This window comes from Phoca vitulina, unplaced genomic scaffold (genome assembly GCF_004348235.1).
Source record: "Phoca vitulina isolate PV1807 unplaced genomic scaffold, GSC_HSeal_1.0 scaffold3, whole genome shotgun sequence".
NCBI classification, from domain to species: domain Eukaryota; kingdom Metazoa; phylum Chordata; class Mammalia; order Carnivora; family Phocidae; genus Phoca; species Phoca vitulina.
In genome coordinates, this window is record NW_022589706.1 from 35,679,217 (window position 1) to 35,688,230 (window position 9,014).

The following is a 9,014-nucleotide window of genomic DNA, read 5'->3' on the forward strand; positions in this document are numbered from 1 at the left end:
AAAATGAAATAAGTATAATATGGGGGGGTTCTCCATGCCAGTAAATACATTACTGTTTGGGGAAGCTATATATATGCTTCATATCTTTCTTAAAACATTCTTCTTCTAAAACACTCCAAAGCACCAAAGTAAAAACATCTGGTACCAGGCAGTATGCAAAAACTAGCCTTTTATCTTGCAGCGATTTCTGAGGGCCCCTGGGGTTATTATTTGGAATTGCTCTCTCTCACTGCCACCTGCTGGCAAGGCGCCAGATGACTTACAGTCCGTGACCACACTGGTTGGCTTCTGAGTGCTCCCCAAAGGTTGCAAAAAGATGTCCTCATTTCTTCCGATTAAGAAAATACATTTTAATTTACATCCAGGGCCAGGTCCTGGTTTCATGAGCTGTAGCTTATTCAATTTGAATAACATTCTTTAACACTCTTTCTTTTTATTTTTTTATTTTTTTTATTTTTTAAAGATTTAATTTATTTATTTGACAGAGAGAGAGATAGTGAGAGCAGGAACACAAGCAGGGGGAGTGGGAGAGGGAGAAGCAGGCTTCCTGCCGAGCAGGGAGCCCGATGTGGGCCTCGATCCCAGGACCCTGGGACCATGACCTGAGCCGAAGGCAGACGCTTAACGACTGAGCCACCCAGGCGCCCTCTTTAACACTCTTTCAAACATTAGTTGTCACTTCATTAAAAAATGATTTGGGGGGCACCTGGGTGGCTCAGTAGGTTAAGCCTCTGCCTTTGGCTCAGGTCATGATCCCAGGGTTCTGGGATCGAGTCCCGCATCAGGCTCCTTGCTCAGCAGGGAGCCTGCTTCTCCTCTGTCTGCCTCCCCCTGCATATACTCTCTCTCACTCTCTCTCTCTGTCAAATAAATAAAATCATTAAAAAAATGATTTTGTAATACTTCCTCAGTGAGAATAGAAAGATAATTCAGCTTTTACTTGATCATGGTTCACCAAAGTTTGTTTACTTTTGATAGTTGAGAAGGATTTTCCTCAGCTTCACAATTCATTTGCAATGTCATGTACATACTGAGGTTTGTGGTCAAATCTGGGGAAGTCTATCGTTCTTGTACCAGCGGTAAGATTTCAGGACATTTTCTAGCTTCCTTGTACAGTACAGTGTCTAATCTGGAGTACTGTTTGAAGGGACAGCACTTATTAACCATTTTGGCTCTGTGAGCCTTGTAGGGGTATACTATGATTTCCCTTATCATTTTAGATGGCACTATTTCACATCAAGTGAGCAAGAAATTTAAATATTTTTCCAATTAAATATATTTTTCTCCTCTTCATTATTGGGATTATCAAACAGCCCAAAAACCTATTTATTACTTCTATCTGAAATGTATCTCTTCCTCTTGATGAATTACTGCTTTTGGTATGATCTGAAATTTTTTATCACAAGTTGCTTCTCCATGTCAGACTAATTTCTTTTGATTTCATTCTTCATAGTAACCACTTTTGTTTCATATTCTACTAACTTTTTATCCCAATTTTCTTTCAAAAGGGTAACTATGTGAGGTGATGGATGTGTTAAGTAACTTTATTTTGGGGGTAATCATTTCACAATATATATATATATCATATCATCACATTGTACACCTTAAATTTATACAATTTCATTTGTCAATTACATTTCAATAACACTGGACGATGTTTTTCTTTCAGTTCTTTAATAAATAAATAAGAAGTCCGATGATATCTCATTTTGCTGAAACTTTCCAAAACACTTTCCAAATTGCAGGTAACATGACACATTTCCCACTCAATTTCTCCTTAGCAGGATCCCAAAACTTCGTTCAGATGCTCTAATGCCCTTGGCAGGTGGAATATGTGACAGACAGGAAGCTGAAGTGGAAAGGGACAGCTGTCTGCACCAATTGTGGTTAAAATAGTTTACTTTTGAGAATTGTATGTAAATGTATGCCCATGTGAGCACCTTGCTGGGGCCCCTTGCAGGGGGCATTAGGTCCACTGGAAATCTCCACACCTTACCTTAATTACTTCTGTTCCCAGGAAGTGCTGCGGTTCCAGGACAACTTTGTATTACTTGCTGATTCTGTTCTGCAGTTCCTGTCTGTGCAGAAAACTGTTTTAATTTAAATTGGGTGGATAGAAAGTCAGTCTAAAATAGAGAAAATTCAGAATTAAGAGATTAGGAGATATTAGAATTAGGAGATATTTTTAAATATACTTTTTACAGTGTAAGCTAGAAAACAAGACACTGGTCTGGTTCTGTCCCTGAAACAAATTGACCTTGATTCATCTGTAAAGTGACTTTACTCGTCTCTAAAGTGAGAGTACTGGGGTATCCGCTGACCTAAATAACTAGATGATTTTTATGATCTTTTTTGACTCAAAACCTCTGTAAACTTGATGTACATATATACACACACTGGGTTGTTTCTAAGAAGAGAGCAAATCAGATCTTTTTCTAAAAAATGAACTTGCGGTAATTATTTATAATTAGGGAGATTATTTCTTATTTGTGTGATACTAGGCTTGAACACTTTGATTATAATAAACAGTCTAGGGGTGCCTGGGTGGCTCAGTCGTTAAGCGTCTGCCTTCGGCTCAGGTCATGATCCCAGGGTCCTGGGATCGAGCCCCACATCGGGCTCCCTGCTCAGCGGGAAGCCTGCTTCTCCCTCTCCCACTCCCCCTGCTTGTGTTCCCTCTCTCGTTGTGTCTCTCTCTGTCAAACAAATAAATAAAATCTTAAGGAAAAAAAAATGGTCTAAACATTTGCTTTAGTCACAATCTTATATATTATTAATTGACCTAGAATCCCACATTCTCCTGTTATAGTACATAATATACTTACAGCCCAGTTCCACAGTGATTACCACTGATTTAATATTGTCCAATGAATATTGTATGTATATATGTATATAGTACTAGGCAAACATTGTTGTGTCATTAGGCTTTTTTTTTATTGTTGAAAAATATGCCACCTTCTAGGGAAAAATACTGTTTTAAAAATAACTTAAATAAAAGATAAAAGTCATTTTGCTTTAATCTGATTTGCATTCCTGAATTTTATTGTCCCTTAGAGAAGATTGATGCTATTTCCACCATGGCTAGCCAGGTTGCAAAATCTTTAGATTTCTGAAAGCAAGTGTTGAGGCTTAAAGTGTTGGGTCGCTGGTTTATTCTCTCCTAGAAGGCCCTGGGCTCATTGTGCAAACTCATTTCATCTCTCTCCAGCAACCTGCTTTGCACTCTAGAGATCTCTGGGAAGAACGGTGCCAGGATTCCTTCTGATGCGACCTTTGCCCTCCTCCAATGCCTCCTGGACAATGTATGTCATAACTAAGATGGGCTGATGAGATGATTTTTCCCAGGACAAGAAAGTGCACTGCAGCTTCCATCACCAGGCAGAGGATCAGCTAGAATAACCGAGCACGTCTGTTCAATGGGCCTCTTATTTCAAGTTGGCCTTAGTAAGTACCCCGTGACATAGACAATCCAGTGCACACATGGTTCAGAATGCCATATATTGGGGGAGGGACTTCTTGGTCCCTAAGGACACCCAATAGGTAACACAGCATGCCACCTTGCTCAAGTGTCCCCAAGGTGCTACTGATTTGGGAAGGAATTCTTAGCATACAATGCTCAGTCCTTCCTCCTGCCCTTCTCTCTGGAATCAACCTGCAGAAAGCGGATGCTCTGTTCTGCAATTGGCCACCCAATAAAGGATCTGCCTGGTGGGTTGAGACCTGTGGTTTTCTAGGGTGCTGGTAGCTGTGTGGGTGAGTCTGCCTACTTCTTGAGTTGTTATTAGGACATCCATTGTTGCTGCATATCTAAACCACATGCTCCTATTCAGCTTTTTCCAGTAATTAAGCTGCTAGTTTTTTCTTCTTCATCTGCTTGCTTCCTTTGTATTTCTCAGTTGGTTCAGGTATTGGGTGGGGAAGAATGGTGTTATTTATTGATTCCTTCAAACTGCCACGCTGTGTGTCAAGACACAGGGAACTACATTAATCAAGACAGAGTTCCTTCCCAGGGTGAGTGGACAATCTAGCAACTATGAAGATAAAAAAATTATGAATTCGCCTGGGCCACATATTGCCAAACTGGGCAATTCCAACTCTTTCCCCCTTCATCCACCAGCACAAGCTGAGATTCCACCTCTGGATGAGCCATCACACGGGACTACTCCTGGCCCTAACTGCATGTGATGAAGCTAATGGCGTGGGCAGTGTTGCAAAATGTGTTCTGTGTGTGTGTCAGAATGGGAGAGAATAGACAATGAGATGAGAGAGGACGAGAAGGAAGCTAGCTGGAACTATTTCAAGCTGATTCTGGTGCTGAACTCGTTTTAACTTGCCAGGAAGCAGTGCCGTACATTATCACATCTGCCTGGTCCTTTTCCCATAAGTTAGTGAGCTTCCTTTGAGCGTGTGTTAAGTGACAGGTACATTTCTCATGCTTTGTCTTTGGGTTCAAGGTTTCTTCAGTAGACTCTGCTGGCGTGCTTGGTGAAACTTCTGTTTTAGATCAACTGCTCACTCCCTGAACTCCATATACAACTTTGCTTTTCCTGACTGTCCCTTTTCTAGATGTCACTCCATTGATCTGGAATGGGTTTCTCCCAATCCCTGCCTTTTGTAACCCTTTCCATTCCTCCAAGCCCATCTGCCTTGGTCACCTTAGTGATGTGAGATTTTGCTCTACGTATGAAGGACCCTTTCTTTACTTAAATGTTTCCTTAATAAGCTACCTGCTGAATTTCATTTTCTTCTTGAAGTTTCTCTAGTGGGACCCCTGAACTGGTCTTTCATAGTTCTGTCATGTAGGAGTCTAGTAGAAAATGATTTCACAGACACAGCAGTGATCTCTTACACTTCTCAAAAGACACACATATGGATATCTATTTGATTCATTTGTTCAAGTATTTTGTTTCGGCTCAAGTTATATACTCCTGGAGGGATGTTATTTTGCATCTTCTAAGATACCTATTTAACAATTGGGGTTCAATTAACGGCAGGAGAGAATGAACAAATCCCCTCCCCCCTCTGCCAAATTCTGGAAGACGTGTCAAAGAAATCTTCTATGAACCTTAAATGCTCTATCCTAAAACTTCATATGCATTTTGCATCCTTCTCTGTAGTATATCCACATTTATTGTAACATAAAAGCATGATGAAATGCTTACACTGAGTGACCATAGTGCTCTGAAAAGATGTGCAATAATGAACTGCTGAGTCTCCGTATTTCTGATACACTGCTGCTCACCCACGTTCCATATTCCAGTTTGAGAAGCACGGCTAATATATGTTCAATGAATACTTACTGGATGAATACGTGATATCCAAATCTGATAACGTGAATGAAATTCTTGTATTTAGGTAACTCCTTCCAGAAATTTATGTATCGGGTCACAGTCTTCCGAGGGAGCTAACCTGAAGCATGATATGTTTGATCCGTATCTCTTTCAAGTCAGACCAGTTAGCGCATGGATGCCATCATTTTTTATGTTCTACAATTACCCTCACTTTGTAGGTGGGAAAATGGAGGCTTAGGCATGTAAACGAGCACCGCATTAGTCTATGTGTAAATAGACTGTAACAGCCATGGCTCCAAGGGCCCGCGGGTCTGCTCCCTCCCGTGAGGGACCGCGGCGCTTTCCACACTGGGCTGGGATTACCTGAGCACTTTGGCTCCGCCACTGGACCACGAGCTCCTCCCTTGCTGGGGCTCTGTCCTGATGCCCTCTGTGCACTCATGGATCATGGCAGCCCCACGGACACAGCGGGCTCCCAGGAAATATTAGAATGAACAAGTAAGAATGTATAAATCGAAGAAAATGCTGAATGATTCTTGATTTTCCAAGCCTGTCTTCTAAGTAAGTCTTTTTTGTAACCTGTGCTACCATAGTGCTCTTGAATATAAGTCTAAATGAAAGAAAACCTGATGCTTATATTATAATGTGAACTCAGTATTTCTCGAGACTTTCTAGGTCTACTTTTACTGTATTGAAAGCGTTCACTCAAGCAGATCTTTACTTTGGCCCACATGATCGATTTCCTTTTCACTCTTTGCGAAGCCCTCTCGGCCCATGCCGCAGTAATTGTTTCTGTTGGTCTCTGAGAACAGGCACTTCCTGCTCTGTTGTTGCAGGAACACAACCTGCCTTGTCTCCTGTGGGGACGATGGTTATCATCTTGATCACGACTCTTACAGGACTCGGAGTAGAAACTGGCTCCAGGTAGATATAACAAGAATCCCTTGCTAACTATTTTTAAATGCACAGATTGAAATTCTACAACTTACACTAGTTCTTTTTTTTTTTTTTTAAGATTTTATTTATTTATTTGTCAGAGAAAGAGAGGGAAAGAGATGGAGAGCGGAAGGCAGAGGGAGAAGCAGTTTCCCCGCTGAGCAAGGAGCCCGATGCGGGACTTGATCCCAGGACCCCAGGATCATGACCAGAGCCATAGGCAGATGCTTAACCGACTAAGCCACCCAGGCGTCCCACACTAGTTTTTGTTTCTGTTTTTTAAGATTTTATTTATTTATTTGATAGAGAGTGTGAGGGGGGAGGGGCAGAGGAGGGGTAGAAAGAACCTGAAGCAGACGCTGCACTGAGCGTGGAGCGGGGCTCGATCTCACGACCCTGAGGTTATGACTTGAGCTGAAACCAAGAGTCAGATTCTCAACCAACTGAGCCACCCAGGTGCCCCTATACTAAAAGCAGATTTATTGAGATTTAGTTCACATACCATAAAATCCCCCTATTTAAAGTATATAAGTCCATGGCTTTTGGGGTATTCACAGAGTTGTGCAACCACCAACCCCCCCCCCCAGTTCTGGACCATTTCTCATCACCCCAAAAAGAAACTTTGTATCTTTCAACCATCACTCCCTAACCCCGACGCCTGCCCCAACCATGTGCACAATGAGATAGCTCTGTTGCAATTATAAGAAGCTACTTTGTTTGAATATGAGCTGGTCAAGATTATTGTGTTTTCAAGTGACAGAAACCTGAATCAGACTGGCTTGGGCAAAAGGGAGGATTTATTGTCTAACACGATCCATGGATGCATTGAACAAGCAAACTTTGGGCAGGGCAAACATGCAGCTGGATTTTAGAAACAAATAGAAAGAGGGACTTGAATACTGCCAAGACTCTTTTCTTTGCCCTTCTTTTCATGTTGTCATTTGTCCCACTGCAAACCACTTTCCTCCACGTGGTGGGAAACATGCAGCATTTCCCTGCCTTCCATTGCATGACATCCCCCACCAAGGAGGCTAAAAAGCCATCAACACGGACAAAGTTCCACTGGAACACAACAGGCCAAACTTCAAAAATCCTTATTGATTTGTGGTGTGGGTTTGCTTCTGGGGTATATGGCGACGTTGTACTTTGAACTGGGTATAATCTATAAAAGAGAAGTGTGGGTTGGTGAGACCCAACATCTGGGTTACAAATTAAAGCTATAAAAGTAATAAAAATTAAGATGCATGTTTACTTCACACCATGTGCTTAAACTAATAATAGTCATGATGCAGAGGTATAGGTACAATAAAATCTGTGGGAGGTACCATAAAAGTAAGGTTAAAAACAAGAATAAAATAAGGAAAGACTGTCAGTGCAATCGTATGATGGAGTTCATAGGAGAGGTAAGCGGAAGTAGTGTGTGCAACTTTTAGGAAACGTCCTTCTCCTCTTTTCTTATTCTTGTTGGTTTGAATGAGGATATGAATTCTGGCGCTGAAGCAGTTATCCTGAGTCATGAGGTGGAATCTGCCTGTTGAGGATGATGAGCAACAAGATAGAAAGAGCCTGGGTTCCTGATGACTGTAGAGCCGTCGTATCGACCCAGGATTACTGATGCCAGCATTTACGTGAGATGGACAACACCTCAACTTCTTGACGTCACTGTTACTTTGGAGTTTGTATCGTATTTGGTCAAAGCTTGGGATGAATAATTGCCATGACATGTTTTCTATTCTAATAATTCCTCAATCTCAATGGATCGTACCAGCAGGGTGATAATAACATTTGCAGATAAAACCTCAACCCACTTGCTTCTTATGTACTCTTTCTCAGCAAGCCGCTGGAGTCCACCAATGAAGAGGAAGACACGGGATCCTGGAAACAGGGAGCCCAACACAGAAGAGAGGCGAGAGCAGTTTCTCAAATGGCACTGATGGGAAGCTCTAGGACCAGAGCTCTGGAGCAAGCCTGGAGAGCAGCCTGTCCAGACTGGAGCAGAAGATTGGGGGGCACCACCAGGAGAGGTGATTCCAGAGGAAGAAGGGAACTGGTAGAAGGCCTCATGGGTTTGACTATCATGAGGTTTTACAACTCTGGGGGCCAGTTTGGGAACGAATTTGTGGTTATCACAGGTAAGTAAATGAAAAAAAAAAAAGAAATCAATCATAAAGAGAACACAAAAACTATATGAGAAATAAAATAGAATTGCAGAGTTCTGCATGATGCAGCAGTGACATAATCCCAACACAATAAACACATTACTGATTTATGAAAAATTTGTGAAATAACTGTCACAACTATATTGGATACAAGAAAGCAAGAAGTATGTGTGTGTGTGTTTATGTGTGTAGGGAGAAGAGATTAAACCCCCATGTTCTACAGTAAAAAAATCAACAACGATGTCTAATTTTTTAAAAAAATCAACACATAAAAATATGGAAGTAAATACCAAAAAAACAGCTAACGGGGGGATGCCTGGGTGTCTCGGTTGGGGGACCGGCTATTGGTTTCAACTCAGATCATAATCTCAGGGTCATGCCAGCCCTGCCTGAGGCTCCACGCTCAGTGGGGACTCAGCCTGAGGATTCCTTCTCTCTCTCTCTCCCTCTGCCCCTCCCCCCACTCTTGCATGTGCACTCTCTCTAAAATAAATGGGTGGATCTTAAAAAAAAAAAAAACAGCTAAGGAGTTGAAACTGGTTACCCCTGAGGAATGGGGATCAAGGGCAGGGAGGGGTGAGCCAGGGGAAAGATGTTTTGTCATTACTATGTGACTTTTAAAACTATG